Consider the following 17,985-nt stretch of genomic DNA (forward strand, 5'->3'; position numbering starts at 1 on the left):
TGGAAGTGTGTTTAAAGACAAACCTTTGTTTTTAAAACATTATTTGATGTCGGATCTAAAAACAGTTTTAGCTTCCGTCTAGGTACAGGATAGGCAGTTGCCAGACGTTGCCTAAGTGATGGCGTCTGGCCGTCGAATGGCAACAGCTGGCAAATGGTGCATGTACCTTTAATATGGTATTATATACAGGAATCACAGACGACCTCCTTCTCCTGTGTGTTAGTGCTTTTAGACCAACATTAGCTGAGATCTGTTGACACTCATATCAACAGGCAAAAACAAGTCCCATACCTTAATGTTTGTTTTATATTGCACAAAATCAATTATTTTATTCATAACATGATTTCTTTCACCAAAAGTTTTTCATTGTTAAAAACATTAATTGCATCGTGTCTTTCACAATCACATATAACAATTATTCTCATTCTTCACGGGTCAGTATACAATAGATGGCCTATTTATTGTGCCACGGGTACGTTAGTTTGACCAGAGAATAATAATTACAGATGTTCAATACATTACACACATGGACAGTGTGTTTCAATGCAAATCATTTACTCATATATCTTCTTGAGGGAACCGAGCCCTTATCCTGTCCTGCATGACAATCTCTCCTTTATTTATTTATTTTAAAGGCAAAAGCAGTGGAGATTTACCAGACTGATTCCGATTTCTTGAATTTATCATGAGGTCTTGCTTCAGGGTGTAAGGCATGTGCTGACGAGACTAAACTGAAATGGTATCATCGCAGGTGTATCATGCTTTGCCATTATTGTTGTTTCTATTATTAATTGCAGAAGTTATCTTTTGCTCCACTTCCATGATGCCATCTTGAGTTTATAAGATTTCTACCTTTGGATTTCATCCAGAAAGCATTTGGCCTTAGGATGGCTGTTGGCTCAGATGGTCTAGTATGATTGTATTAGTTCCAGTGTTTGACTTGAGGGTGCCATTCTCGTACGTTGGATGCAATCCTGTAAATTGCTGTGTTCTGAGATATTTTCTGAAGATTTGGTGGGGTTCCTCTGGATGCCAATGCCTAGGGATTGAGTCCCAAAGCTGGGAGACAAACATCAGAAGCAAGACCCGCTGTGATATTTATGGTTGAATATGGCACTGGCCCTTTAGCTGTGTTGCTATAGTGGACCACTCTGGATAGTTTGTAGTGAATGGATTATTTGTTATTGGATTGAGGTCCCCTGCTGTGGAAGGCATGGTAAACGATAGATGGGGTCTTGAAATGTATCCTCTGTTTGACCGGGAGCTAGTAGAGTGTTCAGAAGGCCCAGGAGATGCATTGACTTTTGTGCATCTCATTGGACTCTAGCTCCTGCACTTGGTCATCGTAGGCTCTTTGTAGTCTCTGTAGTAAGTATTCTGGAGTGCCCAGGTAGGGGATGTTGGCGCAGCCTAGCCTAGAGACTATAAGTGCAACGACTGGCATGCATATGCGCAAAAAGGTCTGATATGGTATGATAAAACAAAAGGTTCTGACTTTAAAGACACAGTTTCTTCCAATATATGTAACCTATGGTTTGAGCGTGAGTACACAGTTCATAAAGTTTCTGAGGTTTTTGATCTTGGTAGTCGGCTGTGGGCAGGTTCCAGCTTATTCAGGCAAGGGATCTGATAAGGGGGTGGATGCAATGGTGCCAAAATTGGTTTTGATTGGGTTAAGGTTGAGCAAAATGTTGTCATTTATGAGTTCTCTAGTATGAGGCTGCTGGCAAAGTCAGGTTAATTATTGTTAAGTCTGTAGCATCATCTGTGAAAGGGTCAGGGTCTTGACCCTGTCAAGGGGGCACGAGGACCCCTTTCAATATGTTCTAGGTAGCCTATCAAGGCATATGTCAGAGCTGTTCTTACCCCAAAGGCGTGAGATGTAGGGAGCCCAAGTTCCTAACCCCCCTGAGCATGTCTTGCTCTGTAAAACTATGGGTGCCACTGTCTGTTCCACTTTGCCTTCAGTCTTTTTTCAGGTCAAAGTACTTTTTGCTAGGGTTGGGGAGAGAGGCCAACGCAGTGAAACCAAGCTTTACCAAAGTGGTCAAATGGAATGAACACCATTGAACAAAAAGGCGGTGGGGCCAAGAACGAGCTTTAAAATGTTTGCCATGAAAACCCAGCCCCTGGGTAAAGAACAGGCACATATTGGCTAAAACAAACAGGTGGCATGAAGCACCAATGGTAAGGGGAAGGAGGTGAGGTGAATGTCAGGAAGGGCAGGGCTTTACAAATCTGGCACTCAGATCCATAAATGAGGGGTTTTGGCTGAAGCCGGGGGAGAGTTGGTGGACTGAGAGACAAGGAGACGAAGAAGGAAAGGTAGAGGGTATTGCTGAGGCATTTTTGGAAGAGTTGGATGAGAGTGCAGATAAGGTAGGTGTGTGTGAGAGAGTGGTACCAAGCTTGAAAGACTGTAGTGATTGTGGTGTATTGGTCAGAGTGTGAGGAGAGAAGGGTGGGTGGGAGAGAGGGCAGTATGAGAGTGAGTTAGGGTTTAATGAGGTAGAGGAAGGTGAGCGTGGTACAGAGTGTAATAGAAAGAGAGGAGGCTAGTAGAAGAGAGGAAGTATGCATAGTGTGGAAGATTGGAGAACAGGAGGGAGGAAGTGGTAGCAGGAGGGGTGGATAGGAGAGTGAGTAAAGAGTACCAGAAGATATAATTTATACTTGTATGATTGGGCCTGATTCTATGCTTCACGAAGTTCTTGAGATCCTCTGGAGATGACTTCTGGAAGAGCTCCTCCACCTGGCTAGTCTGTTCAGTGCCTTCGAGGACAGCGAGTCACATGCCGAACATTATACTGTGGTCTGGGCCAAGGCAATGTAGTAAGAGGGGAGTCCTGAAGTTGGGAAGAGCCAGTTGCAGGATGGACACCTGTGGAAGTCGACATGCGCCGGGCAGGAGCGTGACGCCTGAGGACCTGAATGATGAGACAAAGGGGTATCCATGTGTGAAATTACATGGCCGAAGCCAAACCAGGAGCGCTGGTGAATTCGGCCCATTCCCGTAGAAAAGGGGACTTGGTTGTGGTGCTGGAGGGTGGAGTCAGGGCAGCACATGCTCCCTGGGCCGTGCCTATACATTTTAAAGGGGAAGGGTTTTCTGGTGAAAGGTTCTGTCTCCCGTCCCTTGGAAGGTAACACCCATACAGTATGGAGGCCTGAATGTGTGCAGCTGTGCTGCTACCTGACATTTGTGAAGGTCAGGGACCCCTAATCCTCATCTAGAGCTGCCCATCATGGATCTTTGGGGGAATCCTAACTTCTTAACCCTCCATATGAATCGGAACATTTTCCTCTGCAAGTGCTGCAAGAGGGCATCGTCCATGTCTAGTTCCACAGGTTAAGGGAATCTGGTCAGATAAAAGTCCATTGACTCCGAGAAGGGTCTTTGGGGACTGGTAGTTCGCTAGGACCAGTGGAAGGTTTCAAGTGAGTCGCAGAAACGCCCAGCCCACTTTGTCAAACGCTTTGGTTGCATCTAAGGCCAGTAAAGCAAGCTTCCGTGAGTCCAGATTCGTGACATTTATTAGGATCAGGTCTCTATTGTCCCCAGTCAACCTATGCATTCTAAAACCCGTCTGATCCGGGTCTATGTCGGGAAGCACGCTTGCGTGCCAAGTGAGTTGCCAAGACTTTTGAATAAATGTTGGCATCAATGTTTAGTAGTGATATAGGCCTATATAAGCCGTTATCTCTGGGGTCCTTCCCTGGTTTACAGTAATGGATTCCTGCATGGAAGGGATGACTCCTGAAGTAGCCAAGGAATTGAATAGGGTTGTAAGGGGGAGCTACAAGTTGGGGGCGGAAATCTTGTAAAACTGTTTACCCGTTTGGGCCTGGAGCTCTGGACTTGAGGCTCCTGATGTTGGCAGCAACCTTACCTGATATTGGGGCCTCTAGGGTCTCCCTCAGAGTCCTTGAGGCAGGGAAGAGCAGCATCTCAAAGATACTCCTGCTGTTCTTGATTCCTCTGGGATGCCGACAGTTTCCGAGAGTTGGGCGACTGCAAGTCGTAGTTTATTCTGCAAATTGAACTGTGCCTTAGGGATCACGTAGTACTGTTTCTTTGCTTTGGCGAGTTTGTCAACTAATAGTTTATTCACCATATTATTAGTACCCTTGCTTGGTTGTAGCCAGCAGATGTGCAGTGTCCTCTGCATAATGTGACTCGTCGTTTTTGGGTGGCTTGTAGAGCCCAATGGGATTTTGGGCCAGCCTTTGCATTTGCACAGCTTCGTGGACCTCGTTCTCAAGGTCCATGCAGATCTGCCGCCTGCGTTTGTGGAAGGCTGCTCCTTGTGCGATCATTTCTCCCTGCACCACCACTTTCATAGTGTCCCAACTGATAGATGGGGAGGTGTTTTCGTTTGTGGTCTCCCTAAAGAAATTCTTGATTGATCTGGCTATGGAGTCTTGGTGACATGTTTAGGACAGGGTCATATGGGTTCTGTCGGGGAGGGGATTGGGGTCATGAGCCTGGAGTATCGGGGCAGTTGGAGCATCATCGTAGAGCACCCTGGGGCCAATGATGACATTGTCTGTGAAGGCCAGGATTTGAAGGGAGGCCACAAAGGTCCTTGAGATTTACTCTGCGCGCCAAACCAGGTTTGGTCCCATTGTTGGCTTTGCCTTTGGCGGGATTCATGAGTGAAGCCCGCCTCTGGCTCCTGGGTGTCTGGGGCAGGCAGGAAGTGAGGGAGGTGTGCCGACACTCCCTGTGCTTATACTCCTAGGAGACCCAAATTCACTCTGTAGTGATTGGCCGGCTGACGGTCCAGCAAGGACAGCCACTCTGCTGGGTGAGTGACAGCTAGGCTGGAATGAATGGGAGAGAACTGAATGAAAGGTGAGGCTTTTGGCTTGGAAGGCAGTCGATCGCTGGACAAAGGAACCGAAGAACTTCAAGGGGATGCCTGCTGCAACTCCTGGACCATTGGTTTGCCTGGTGAAGCCCTGCTGCTGTGCTGAAACTCCAAATTCGTATCGACAGACCCCTGCAAGGGTGACTTCTCCCTTTGAGTTGGTAGCAACAATCAACTCCAAAGTAAGCCACCTGGACATCCATCTCAGAGCTGGTTGAATTTCTACAGTTGCTGCTGGAAACCATATTGCCAGGGAGAGGAACACCAGTGCGTTGCTTTTGAGCTGGCCTAGAGCTTCATGAAGCAGGACTGACCGAGCCTGAGCCCCCCTCAATGGAGTGCGGGACCCCAGAAAAAAGGAAAGTCCATCTATCTTGACAGCCAGGAACCGGAGTGTTGCTGTTTGCAGTAGGCGCGATGAGCTGAAACACTGAACAGCCACTGATTTGAAGATTGCCGGTTGTGATCAGTGACAGTCCCATTGCAGTACACGAGTCCCCAGAAGTCCTCCCTCGTGTCCCCACGACTGAGGCCCAGGAACAGTGAGATCTGCAGAGCTGCACAGGAACAGAAGTCATCTGCTGCACTTTTTCTTCAATTCAAAGGTACTGTAACAAAGTCTGAGAACTTGCCTCTTGCTGTAGAGTTGCTTTCTACTAGTCTTCTGCAGTAGACTGCTTCTGAAACTACCCAGAAGAGAACACACCTCCAGCACTGAAAACCCTACATTGATTTGAATTTTATTCGTTTATTGGTAGGGTAGGCAATGTGAATCACGTATAGAGCAGTACACAACCAAGGCAATGAGTTCCTGAGAAACAAACTGCGTCTACATCAACCAACAAGAACGCTCAAATCAAGAATCAACATCAGCCTGGAACCAAAACCCTACAACAAAAGAAAACTCTTCCTTCTCTCACCAAGTGCCGAAAAGCTGGAACGACTTTCCAAGGCACATACGTAACAAGAGAAACCACTTACTATTCAGGAAATTACTCGAACCTTGGCTCTTCACGTCATTACTAGAAAGACCAGCTACAGGGGCACACGCACAACCAAAACATCGATGAACAAAGAGACGGACCCTGATCCACACCAAGCAATGTACAGAAAAACCCTATAGAAAAATCCCAGGACATACCAAACGACTAACCGAGAGACGGCAATATTAGGACCAAAGACGGAATACATAGCAATACGAAGACATAAACTGGTCAACTCGTCAGTAGGAACTCTACCCTAAACTATAGCCATTCACAACCGACCTAATCACAGCAGACCGCTAGGGAATAGGAAACCCTGCACCATTAGCCCAGTCCAGAGGGTGAGAAACAGAATAAGAACCCACTATACACAATGCTCATCAAGATACAGCGGGAAGCACAATACATCATCGCACACCAACTACAACTAAATAATAGCCCTAAGGAAGTCAGCCCACGAAAACCAAAGAACTAAATGAAAGTCATGAGAGGAGGAAACTAAGACTGAATACATGGGCTGTCCAAGACGGACGCACTAGGATGCCTTAACAGCATTCTGACCCGCAACCATTCAAAGCTTCAACTGACCAGTGTCAAATTGGATATCAAGAGAATTGATGGTACCAACCCAGTTACACACCCGAAGAAATGGTTCAGACACACTTACCACCCATACAAGACGCACTATGACACACCTGCACATGCGCAGCACCACCAAAACGAGACGGCCCATAAGGAACCAACAACCCCTTCCACAGGCATACAGCTGTAACGGAACCAGAAGTCCCTGAACCAGGATACAGACCCCGCTAACCCAACCCTCAATTTTCTGCATACTCAACCCACACAACCATTTCTCTCCCAGCAATCTGCACGCACTTTACCACACCAACACATAGACAGCACCTACAGCACAGGAGGCCTCGTCCGATACTTGCACCAAAGCCCAGCATTCTGTGTATACCGAGCTGAAGCTGCCAACAGCACACCACCTCTCCCACTTTCCTACTCCCCTCCTCTCAACTAACCCTACCCGCCCTCCTTCCTGTTTACAGATTCACCAGAGCGCCTGGGGACCAATTCTGTTGGTGACGGTGCGTTATGTATGTAATTTAAACATAACATACTCACAAGTCTAACGGCTTGTGGCCCTACATTTGATTCTACTTTTCTTCAAAGACTGCTAAAATAAAGACTTTTCTACTTATCAGAAGTGCTCCATCCTATGTAAGACTTTTTCCCATTGACTTTGGCCTAGCCTGTTGTGCTGTGACTCTGCTGTGGGGATCCGGAAGTATTTGCCTGCTTAGGAATATTTGTGGTCTCTTGTTCTAAAAAACTTTTTTCTTTTTACCAACTTATAACATTATTGTAAATGCAAGCAATGAGATATTGGTGTCCGCAGCAGCCTGGCTATTGGGGTCACCTGAGGGTGTGATTTGTCTGTGGGCCATCCCAGGGGAGTCTTTACTGATTTAGAAACGAGGGGTGTACAGTGTTGCAGTGCATTTGTGTTGCTATTGTATTGCTCCCTTCTGAAGGCTTATTATGACTGATAAATTGTTTGTTCAAGAAACCTTTAGTGTAAGTTTATTTGACTTCCTGTCACTGACTTATCCCCTACAGTTCGCATTGACCCCTCTTGAGATGGTCCTGGCTGCCCGGCATGCTGCCAAAACTGTGGTGCAGGCTTGTACCAAGGGTTGGGTTTCCTATACCTGTAGTCAGTTGTTTGTGGTGTTCCCAGAGGGTACTGCATACAAACTTTGCCTAACACTCTCTCCAGGTAAAAAATCAAGTCCTAAAAATCCAGCAAAGTTGCTGGGGTTTTCTAAGGTAGAGGGAATTGGCACATTTTTGAGAATTCTCCCTAACAGGTGTACTGGGCTAATCCTCAACCACCTGTGGGTTCCTGCTTCCCTAATGTAGTCTGTACCAGTGCCGTGCAGCCCCACTATCTTATACTATACTGGTCTGATAGTGATGACCTGATGCCTTCTCATAATTGCTAATGGAACCACTTTGTTCCCCAAGCCAATTAATTTTATAATGTGCCTTGTCAAAATAGCTTGCTTTCCTCCGCTCCTTTTACTCTCTTCCCGCCCCATTTCTCCCTAGTCACCCACTCTGCCTGTTTTTCTGCCAGTGGCTTCAACTTGTGGTGTCCAATGTGTAACATGAGGACCCACTGTTGGGCTATATAGACTGGTGGGACTAATGGCCCGAAGTACCAGGTTTGACAGTTGGGACTAGCACCGTTTGAAATAATATTTTAAAGTAAAGGACAGCAGGCACCAGAGTCATGTTCAGGACACATTCTTCTGTCTGCATGGTGGTGGTGCTCTAATCGGATGTATAAAAGGCTGTGACGACAAAGTAAGATCAAAGAGCAGGAGACAATGCTTTGCCATGTAGTGCCGCTGTATGGTTTGCATGTAACTAGATACCCTTTTGGGATGACACACACATACTTCCTCCACCCTGATGTGACTTCAATTGCTAGGACACTGGACAGTTAACACTTTTCACACCTCTACTGAAGCTATGGCAAAAAGGAAAAGGTTTAGGGAAGGAAAAAAAGGTTAACAAGTTTCTCAAACGGGTAAGCACTGTTGCAATCCCCCAATGAAATATAGGTTAACCCTTTCCCAGCTATACAAGTAAGGTATGCATGACTTTACCCGCTGACGTTAAACAGTCAGCGGGTAAGTCTTCAGGGAGCCAGGACAGTCAGTGTCAATTGAGCAGTCTAGGGTAGCTGAGGCACTTCTTGATTCTGCAAGACTTTTGTACTATGTTAGTTTTGTTGTAAAAATAAATCACTGTTGGGCCACAAGCTGGGAGGCTTGTGAAGGGCAACTCTGCAAAGGGCAGCAAATGCAAGTTTCCAGTGAGAACAAACTAGCTACACACGAGGCAAGTACCCCTAGTTACACGGTACCTTGAGTCTGAACAAAAGGTTCCAGCTTGTTTCTGTTCCTGTTGTGGTCCTGCTGATCCTGTTCCTGTGCCTTTGTCTTGGGGACAAGAGGGAGGACGTCTGGGGACTGCTTCACTACAGTTTGAAGGTTGGCAGCAGCAATGGGCACAAATGAGATCAGCGGCACTTTGTGGTTTCTGCTAGTTGCAAATGGCACCACTGTGGTTCTTGGACACCTTGTGGTGGACTTTCCTTGCTTCTTGGGTCCAGCACACTGTTGTGGCTCAGGCTTTGTCAGTTCTCCTTCGAGGGAGTCTGGAGGATCTTGCTGGAGCTCGGGTCCGGCTTAAAGGCGAGCACTCAATTCTGGTGTTCCTATCCCCGGCACTTTGTTACCACAGAAGCAGTACAGCCAGTAGAGAGGGGTTCCAATCGAGTTCGTCTTGGGGCTAATTTGTCCCGCCAACCCAAGGGGAGAAGTCCTTTCTGGGCTTCTCTAGTCGATTATAAATTCGAGCCTCAGCACTGCAGCAGGGCTTCACCTGGCAAACAGTCCAGGAGCTTGCAGCAAGCTTCTCTTGCAGTTTCTTCTTTGGTTCCTTAGTCCAGTGGTCAACTCTGCCTTCCTTGCAAAAGACTTTGAGTCTGCCCAGCTGCCACTCACACAGGGGTGGCTGTCCTCAAGGACAGCCAGCCATTCACCTTTGGGTGCGTTCTTGTAACTAAGGAGACTAAGCAGTTTTGGGAACCTCCCTCGCTTCCTGCCCTGCTTGACACGGAGCCAGAGGCGGGCTTCACCACTGAATCCCGCCAAAGACAAAACAGACAAAGGGACCAAACCTGACTTGGCACGCAGAGTGAATCTCAAAGGAACTTCCCAACAAGAGATGGTGAAAAGGTTCGGCCCATTTTGACAAATGGCCACCCATGGGTGCAGTAATGCAGCTGCGAATGCAGCCTGCAGTAAACTCACAATGGTAGGAAAAAGTAAACCACTGCCACCAGCCATTAATTGTAGAATGGGCAACACAAAAATGTTACATGAGAAGGTAGACCAAGGGGCTACTAAGTAACCTCTCCAGCACTCTAGTGTGTACTGGATCTACAGAGAGAAGAAGGTATGTAAAGTCAACTTTGATTTCTTTCTATTCTTGGAAACAGTAGTTTATCCAAGAGATGGTATTTAAACCTTAAGCAGAAATCCAAAGGATTTCTGATACTGCACAGAGGGTGCTGTGTCTTAATGTAAAAAGATACCTATGGAGTTTGTCAGAATCCAAAACCAAAATTAAACTTAGGGTTCAAATAAAAAATACAGGAGAGAGTGGGGAAAAGGGGTCTCGCTCTCTCCAGGGTGAAAATTAGAAGTCCTAAAGTCCAGCAAAACAGCTGGGGGTCTCATAGGGAATTAACACAGAATTGAGAATTCTCTTTAACAGGTGGGGTGTTGTCACGTTTCCTGTGTTGCTTTGCAAATATCTTTCAAAGGAATGCTTCTAGCAGTGAAGTTTAGTATAGCTTGAGTGAATAGAGCTGTTGTGACTTTCCGAGGCATGAAATATAAGGGTTTAAAGGGCATCCGTCAACACCTAGGTGTTAAATGATAAATTTCCCTAACAAAGCACTCTAGACAGGTCTTATGTTTCATCCCCTCGCCTAGTGAGACCCACACAACTTTTATTTCACATTAAGTTTTTATTAAACATTTTGAAATGACAATTCAGCAGATATCCATGCAAAGCAGAATATCAAACATCCGGAATACTCCTAACTCCACCCCCCTCCCCCGTCCAATAGTTACAGAGTTCAAAATGGGACCTTAATACCAGAGGAAAAAACAAATGTCTCTCAGAAGTCTGGTGTTACAAAAGAGCCTCCCGGGAATAGGTCATGTAGCATCAATGTGCTGTTCGGATACCACCCATTATGAATACTTGCCATATTTTGGGGACAGATCAGGACAGCACCAAAGCGGGAATAGAGCCTGCATATGGCTGCGAACTCTCAATGTGGTTAACAACCACTGAACAGGTTATCATGCCTTGTTCTTCCGAGAGAGGGGCGCCTGCTACCTTTGTTGAATATGGCTGACACAGACAGCCTCTTGAATATTCTGGACCAGGCATTGACGTAGTACGGACTGGGTCAAACTAGCAAGTGTCAGTTGGCTAGAACTATTGTGCGCAGGTCTGATGGGGATGCGCTATATTCCTCAAGACCTGTGAAGTGGTTGGGTGTGTGCAGAATACCAGTGCCTGGCAAAGTGTGCCTGCACCACTGCATAATATAACTCAAATGTGTGGAGCTTGGAGCCCACCCTGATCATACTGTTTGGTCATGGCCTCCCACTTCATCTGCGGCGTATCAGCACCCCCATGTGAAACTTATTGCCAACTACCTTAGCTTATCAAAGAATATACGCCTTGGCCAAACTGGGATATTGACATTGTAATACAATAGTTTGGGGACTACGATCATCTTTAGGAGAGAGTCTACTGTTTAGTGAGATCAGGAGCCTAGCCCATAGGCGCAATTTGTCTGAGTTTGTTATGTTACTTCTGCAAATATTTTTCGTGGTTCTCGAGTAACCAGGTGTGGTGGTGTCGTGTGATCACAATGTCCAGATATTTCAATTTATCCTGAAACCCTCTGTAACCCTCCAAGTTGGGAGTGTAGTGGCCTCATTCAGAGGGAACATTCCAATTTGGCATCAATGTGATAACCTGAAATAGATGGCTAATCTGCAGACCTCTTCCCAAAATTGGGCCAAGATTTGTAGCAGGGTTTCTAATGTACAGTAATGAGTCATCCACATACAGTGAAATGTGTAGGGCCTGTCATGTGTAATCCTCATGTGTAAGTTGCATAATACATGCAAGGGGTTCTATAGTGAGGGTGAAAACTAGCAGGGATAATGGGTATCCCTGCCTCATACGGTGTTCGAGCAGAAACATTGGGGATAGTGTGGACCCAGTTCTGACCCTAGCTGCCGGGGAGGAATATAGCGGGCAAATCCACTGGATGAAAAATCACCCAGTCCCATGTGGCGCAGCACCAAGAACTGGAACCGCCAGGACAAACGCTTTCTCGGCATCTAGGGAAGCCGCCACCGCCTGTGTCTTTGGGTTGAGAGCCAAGATTATGCCAAAGAGCCTACGCCAATTAAATGCAGTTGTCTGCCCAGGAATTAACAGATTGGTCAGAGTGCACCAAATCTGACATGTATGGGAGGAGTCTGGTGGCTAATAGTTTAGCAAGAATCTTTGTATCAGAATTGATTAAGGACAGTGGCCTATACAACTCCTTACCCTGAAGGGATCTATTGGCTTTCAGTCATTCTGTTGTGCGAGTCTATGCATTTGTTGCAGTGTAGTGAAGTTTGTGAAGTTTGTTGTGGTATAAGGTTGTGCTTGATTAGAGTCTGAGGTGTATGCAGAGGGGTGAAATTGTTAATGGGTTGGTTATTGCTGTTTAGAAGTAAGTGCTAGATGTCCACATCTTACTAGCATCTTACTTGCATTTAGAAGTGCACCCAATTGCATTTAGAAGTTGTGACCAACAGTCTCTCTGAGAAAGATGCATTTAGAAGTGTGCCCAATAGTCTCTCTGAGAAAGTTGCATTTAGAAGTGTACCCAATTGCATTTAGAAGTTGTGACCAATAGTCTCTCTGAGAAAAGTTGCATTTAGAAGTTGTGCCCTATAGCCTCTCTGAGGAATGTTGCATTTAGAAGTGTACCCAATTGCATTTAGAAGTGTGCCCAATAGTCTCTCTGAGAAAAGTTGCATTTAGAAGGTGTGCCCAATTGCATTTAGAAGTGTGCCCAATAGTCCCTCTCAGAAAAGTTGCATTTAGAAGTGTGCCCAATAGTCTCTCTGAGAAAGTTGCATTTAGAAGTGTACCCAATCGCATTTAGAAGTTGTGACCAATAGTCTCTCTGAGAAAAGTTGCATTTAGAAGTGTGCCCAATCGTTTCTCTGAGAAAGTTGCATTTAGAAGTGTACCCAATTGCATTTAGAAGTGTACCCAATTGCATTTAGAAGTTGTGACCAATAGTCTCTCTGAGAAAAGTTGCATTTAGAAGTGTGCCCAATAGCCTCTCTGAGGAAAGTTGCATTTAGAAGTTGTGCCCAATTGCATTTAGAAGTGTGCCCAATTGCATTTAGAAGTTGTGCCCAATAGTCCCTCTGAGAAACTTGTATTTAGAAGTGTACCCAATTGCATTAGAAGTATGCCCAATTGCATTTAGAAGTGTACCCAATTGCATTTAGAAGTTGTACCTAATAGCCTCTCTGAGGAAAGTTGCATTTAGAAGTTGTGCCCAATTGGATTTAGAAGTGTGCCCAATTGCATTCGAAGTCGTGCCCAATAGTCCTTCTGAGAAAAGTTGCATTTAAAAGTGTACCCAATTGCATTTAGAAGTTGGCTCAATAGCCTCTCTGAGAAAAGTTGCATTTAGAAGTGTGCCCAATTGCATTTAGAAGTATGCCCAATTGCATTTAGAGGTGTACCCAATTGCATTTAGAAATTGTGACCAATAGTCTCTCTGAGAAAGTTGCATTTAGAAGTTGTGCCCAATAGCCTCTCTGAGGAAAGTTGCATTTAAAAGTGTGCCCAATTGCATTTAGAAGTGTGCCCAATTGCATTTAGAAGTTGTGCCCATTAGTCCCTCTGAGAAAGTTGCATTTAAGTGTACCCAATTGCATTTAGAAGTTATGCTCAATAGCCTCTCTGAGAAAAGTTGCATTTAGAAGTGTGCCCAATTGCATTTAGAAGTGTGCCCAATTGCATTTAGAAGTGTACCCAATCGCATTTAGAAATTGCGCCCAATAGCCTTTCTGAGGAAACTGCATTTAGAAGTGTGCCCAATAGTCTCCCTAAGAAAAGCTGCATTTAGAAGTATGCCCAATCACATTTAGAAGTTGTGCCCGATAGCCTCTCTGAGAAAAGTTGCATTTAGAAGTGTGCCCAATTGCATTTAGAAGTGTGACCAATTGCATTTAGAAATTGCGCCCAATAGCCTCTCTGAGAAAAGATGCATTTAGAAGTGTGCCCAATTGCATTTAGAAGTTGCGCCCAATAGCCTCTCTGAGAAAAGTTGCATTTAGAAGTGTGCCCAATTGCATTTAGAAGCGTACCCAACTGCATTCAGAAGTTATACCCAATAGTCTCTCTGAGTGCGTGAGTGTGTCGAGCAGACAGGACTGTGTAGGGCAATCCTGAACGCCAGAAGTGAATAAAAATTGCATAGAACGGACCTGATTCCATAGAATTGCGTGATGTACATAATATGCTTAGGAATGCACGGAACATTTGAAAGGGCATATATCATACCACACCCCATGCTTACTCTCTTTTTTACACCACCACTCAACTAGAACACAGAGATACTATGACACCATTCGGTATAACTGTTCTCATATCAACATCTACCGCTCACTCCCCATCACTCTAAGTAAACACTGCTGGTTTCACACCCCCCAGCCAGGCGTTCTCCTCAGGCCTAACGCAGCCACACTCGGTCTGGATCAATCCTGCCAGAGCGAACCCATAATCCTGATCTCTCAACCACCACACCTACCGCTAAGAAGCAGCTACCACATGAATTCCGCACCAGCTGCACACATACCTGGTGCGCACACGCACCTTTGAACTCTCTTTACTTTCTCTACTGACCCGAACTTCGGTTCCCAAGGGCGTTCAACCTACGAGCGCCTTCAGACCATACCAATGGTATATAAGGCGCTATATAAGTGCAAAATAACATAACATAACATTTACAACGTGCGTAATACCCAGAGGTTTCTAAGCACAGACCCGGGGATCGAAACTGTGTTGCTCTGCGTCGTCCTGCTTCCAAGGTGAGCGTGTTGCCCCTAAACTATCCTCCCGGCTCTATGAAGAAGGAGGAAGAGAGAGAGAGGGGGGGGCAGAGAGAGAAGAGGGAGTAGCAAGCACGAGAGAGGAGCAGAAGAGAATGTGTGGGAACAGAGATTAGATAGGGAGCAGAGGGAGAAATAGAAGCAAGGAAGATCAAAGGGGTTGGAGAAGAAGGGAGCAGAAACAGAGCATAGGAAAGTGGAGATTAGAACGATTAGGAAGAGGAGACAGAGAGATGGAGAGAGCAAGACTTTGGAAACGCTATCCTCGCATCATTGAAACTCACATTGGAGAAGCATTAGAATAGGGTACCTCCCGCGCTGAAATACCAGGTTGCAACCAGACAAAAGGGTTATCTGCTGCTGGTCTTTCATCACATCCTGTTGGGAACGCCTGGTCTGGGGTGGAGGAAGCCTGCAGAAAAGACGTGGGTGAGACTTTGAACCACATTAGTCTGGCCTTGCTACAGTGATTCAATAGTCGATCCTTCAACAATGATAATAAAATGAAGACATTTTTGACACATATGCATAGTTGAAGCAAGGGTATTCTGAGTTGTTGATGAGTTTAAAGTAGTCCTGGAGAACAGGGACCTAACTTGATAGGAACCATACTTGTCATTACTCTCCTGTCATTGGCAAATTAAATGTTTCAGTCTAGCAGAGGTGCATCTGGACCATGGGTCTATAACCTTTGGCTCTCCAGACGTTTTGAATTACTGTTCCTTTCAAACCTAGTCGCCACAGTCAATGATGAGGGTTCATGGGAGACATAGTACCAACATCTGGAGAGCCTAAGTTTGCAGACCTCTGATCTAGATTGAGATCACTTCATTATTTAGCACGATTTTGTAGCTGATACTGTCAAATTCTGAAGATATTTACAGGGGAATATTTGCAATTGGCGAGTTTGTGTCACATTGTTTTTAGGGTGTTCCAAATAGATGAGTGTGTCTGTTCCATTCCTCCAATTGGTAACAATCTGTGTGGTGAGTCATGTAGGAAGTTTGTACATGATCTCTGAGATGTTGATACATTTCTCCAGGCTTTTAACTTAGAACGGTGTGTTGCAGATGGGGCTGCAGACTGCAACGTCGTTGGGGTCTGCCAGGAGTAATAATTGTAATTTACTAGCTTAAAAGTCACTCACCCCCCCAAGTTCTGCACATGCACACAGCACAACATTTCCTAATAGCAAAGAGTCCATTGTCACTAGTCGATGACTAGTAGCAAGTGTGCATTTTGAGATCTGTATTAGCTGTGAACTTTTTTAATGGTGGCTTAACAAACGTGATTTTGAAGGCCTGTGGAGCAATGCCTTCTTCAATGGGTGAATTTAGGAGGGATTGGAATATAGGGGTTTGTCAGACTATGACTTTGTAGACTTTGGGGCCAGGCATGTGTATTAAGGCAATCCTGCTGTATTGCTGGAATGGAGTGGTATTAAATATTGCATTTGGAATGGTAGGAGACGTCCAATGCTAGTGTTTGTCACCCGTTTGCTGCTATTTCTGCTGTTGGGTTAAGTGCTGTTGTTCCTACTGTGTCTAGGTGGTCTTAGATGTGTTGAAATTCCTTGCTCAGTGTGCTGAGATGGAGTCACAGAGTTGTTGGGGGGGGGAAGGGTGGAGGATCAGAGATATGTTTAATGCAAGAGGGTTTTTAAATTCTTTGAAAATTGTGAACATTTATTTTTCGACAGTGTTGTGCAAAACATATGTCGTATGTGTAGTGAACCATTTTTGTTTTCATTGTGCCTCTATGCAGACCCACAGTTGTCGTTAGTACATATTTTGTCTGTTTGTGTGTAACTTTCGCTCCTTGCTTGTGCTGGTTGAGATTGGGGGTGAAACGGTTAGCACCTTAGTTTTCATTTGAGAATTTGAAGTTCTTGTTTTCACCCAGATTGTGAAGTGTTTGTGATATCATGAGTGTAAGTTGGAGTCCTTCGTCTGGTATTTCCGTCTGGCTGCTGCGGGATGTGTGTGGTTTCAAGGCTTCTAGTTTGTACAAGAGCATGTCTAGTTGAAGATTCTTCCAGGACATAGTCAACGCTTAAAGACGCTTGATGCTTTTCGGGTCTGATATGGCTTTGTTGAAAGTGTGGCATGAGATTGTGAAGTGGTTGCCATAGGACACAGGTAGAGAGATAAAATAAGGGTGTTATTTCCATAAATTCAGGGTGTGTCAAGATGCATGAGCGGGTCCTTTCACTAATTGTTGGAGGTGCAAGGTGCCCAGGTTTGCAGAAAGAGATTTTGTGGCAGAAGTTGAAGTCTCTGACTATGGTGTATTGTTGGCGTTCTACCGAGAGATTATCAACCACATCCTCCAGGTTATCCCAGAATGAGAAGTTGCATAAATTGGATTTAAAGATGAGAAGGAAGCTCATTGTCAATGTGCATGAGATAAAAACAAATTAGGAAGTGTGATTTGCTCTACGGTTTGATGTCTGAGAGAAAGATTTTAGCATTGATTGAGTCTTTGGGGGTGATTCACGGAATATTCTGCGGAGAAAAAAAGAGACTTGCGCGCAAAATTGTGCACAAATCCCTGTGTGTCAATTCATGGAAAGCAATGTGCAAGGCTTTCCTGTGACTTACGAGGAATCCACGCCTGTCCGCCACGTTAGTGCGAGTCGAGGAACACCTTGCGCGAGACTCCAAGAAGAGGGTGGGCCGGGCCTATGCAACCACCAAATAAGGGGTGTAACAAATGGAATGAGGAAGAACACGCGTAAATGTGGGCATTACAAGTAACGTTCCACCGTCAAGCAAACGCACAGTCCATATCCGTGCAAAATAAACATTTTCATGGAATTGAACTGGGAACGACAGATTGCAAAAAAGCATGTGCAAATCCCAGCTCACCTTTGCCAGGTGATAGCAGGTGTAAAGGTAAATGTGCACCCTAACAAATGCCTTTAAAAGCAAGCAAGACAATCCAAACGAATGGATACAGCCACAAAGAATGCACCAGTTATTGCAGCAATCATCCAGACATGCTGCAGGAGGAAGAGGATGGCCAGGGCTTGAATTTTCCACCCATGGAACAGCCTTTTTGGGGTGCCTGACGACCAGGTCTATGGCAGGTACAGGTTCCCACAATATTATCCTAGAACTGGTCAGGGAGTAGGAAGATTACCACACATCACCCACAATGTGCTCCCACGCACTGAGACCCTTGCAAACAGTGCTCACTGCTCTGCATTTTCTGGCCGCCGGGTCATTCCAGCGGACCACTGCCATAGTAGGTGGTATTTCCCAGGTTACGCAGTCTCACTGCTTACACCAGGTGTTCTTACGCTTAACTGCACAACCTTCTGTTCGCCAG

This window comes from Ambystoma mexicanum, chromosome 13, assembly GCF_040938575.1.
Source record: "Ambystoma mexicanum isolate Mex_15411 chromosome 13, UKY_AmexF1_1, whole genome shotgun sequence".
In the NCBI taxonomy this organism is placed as follows: domain Eukaryota; kingdom Metazoa; phylum Chordata; class Amphibia; order Caudata; family Ambystomatidae; genus Ambystoma; species Ambystoma mexicanum.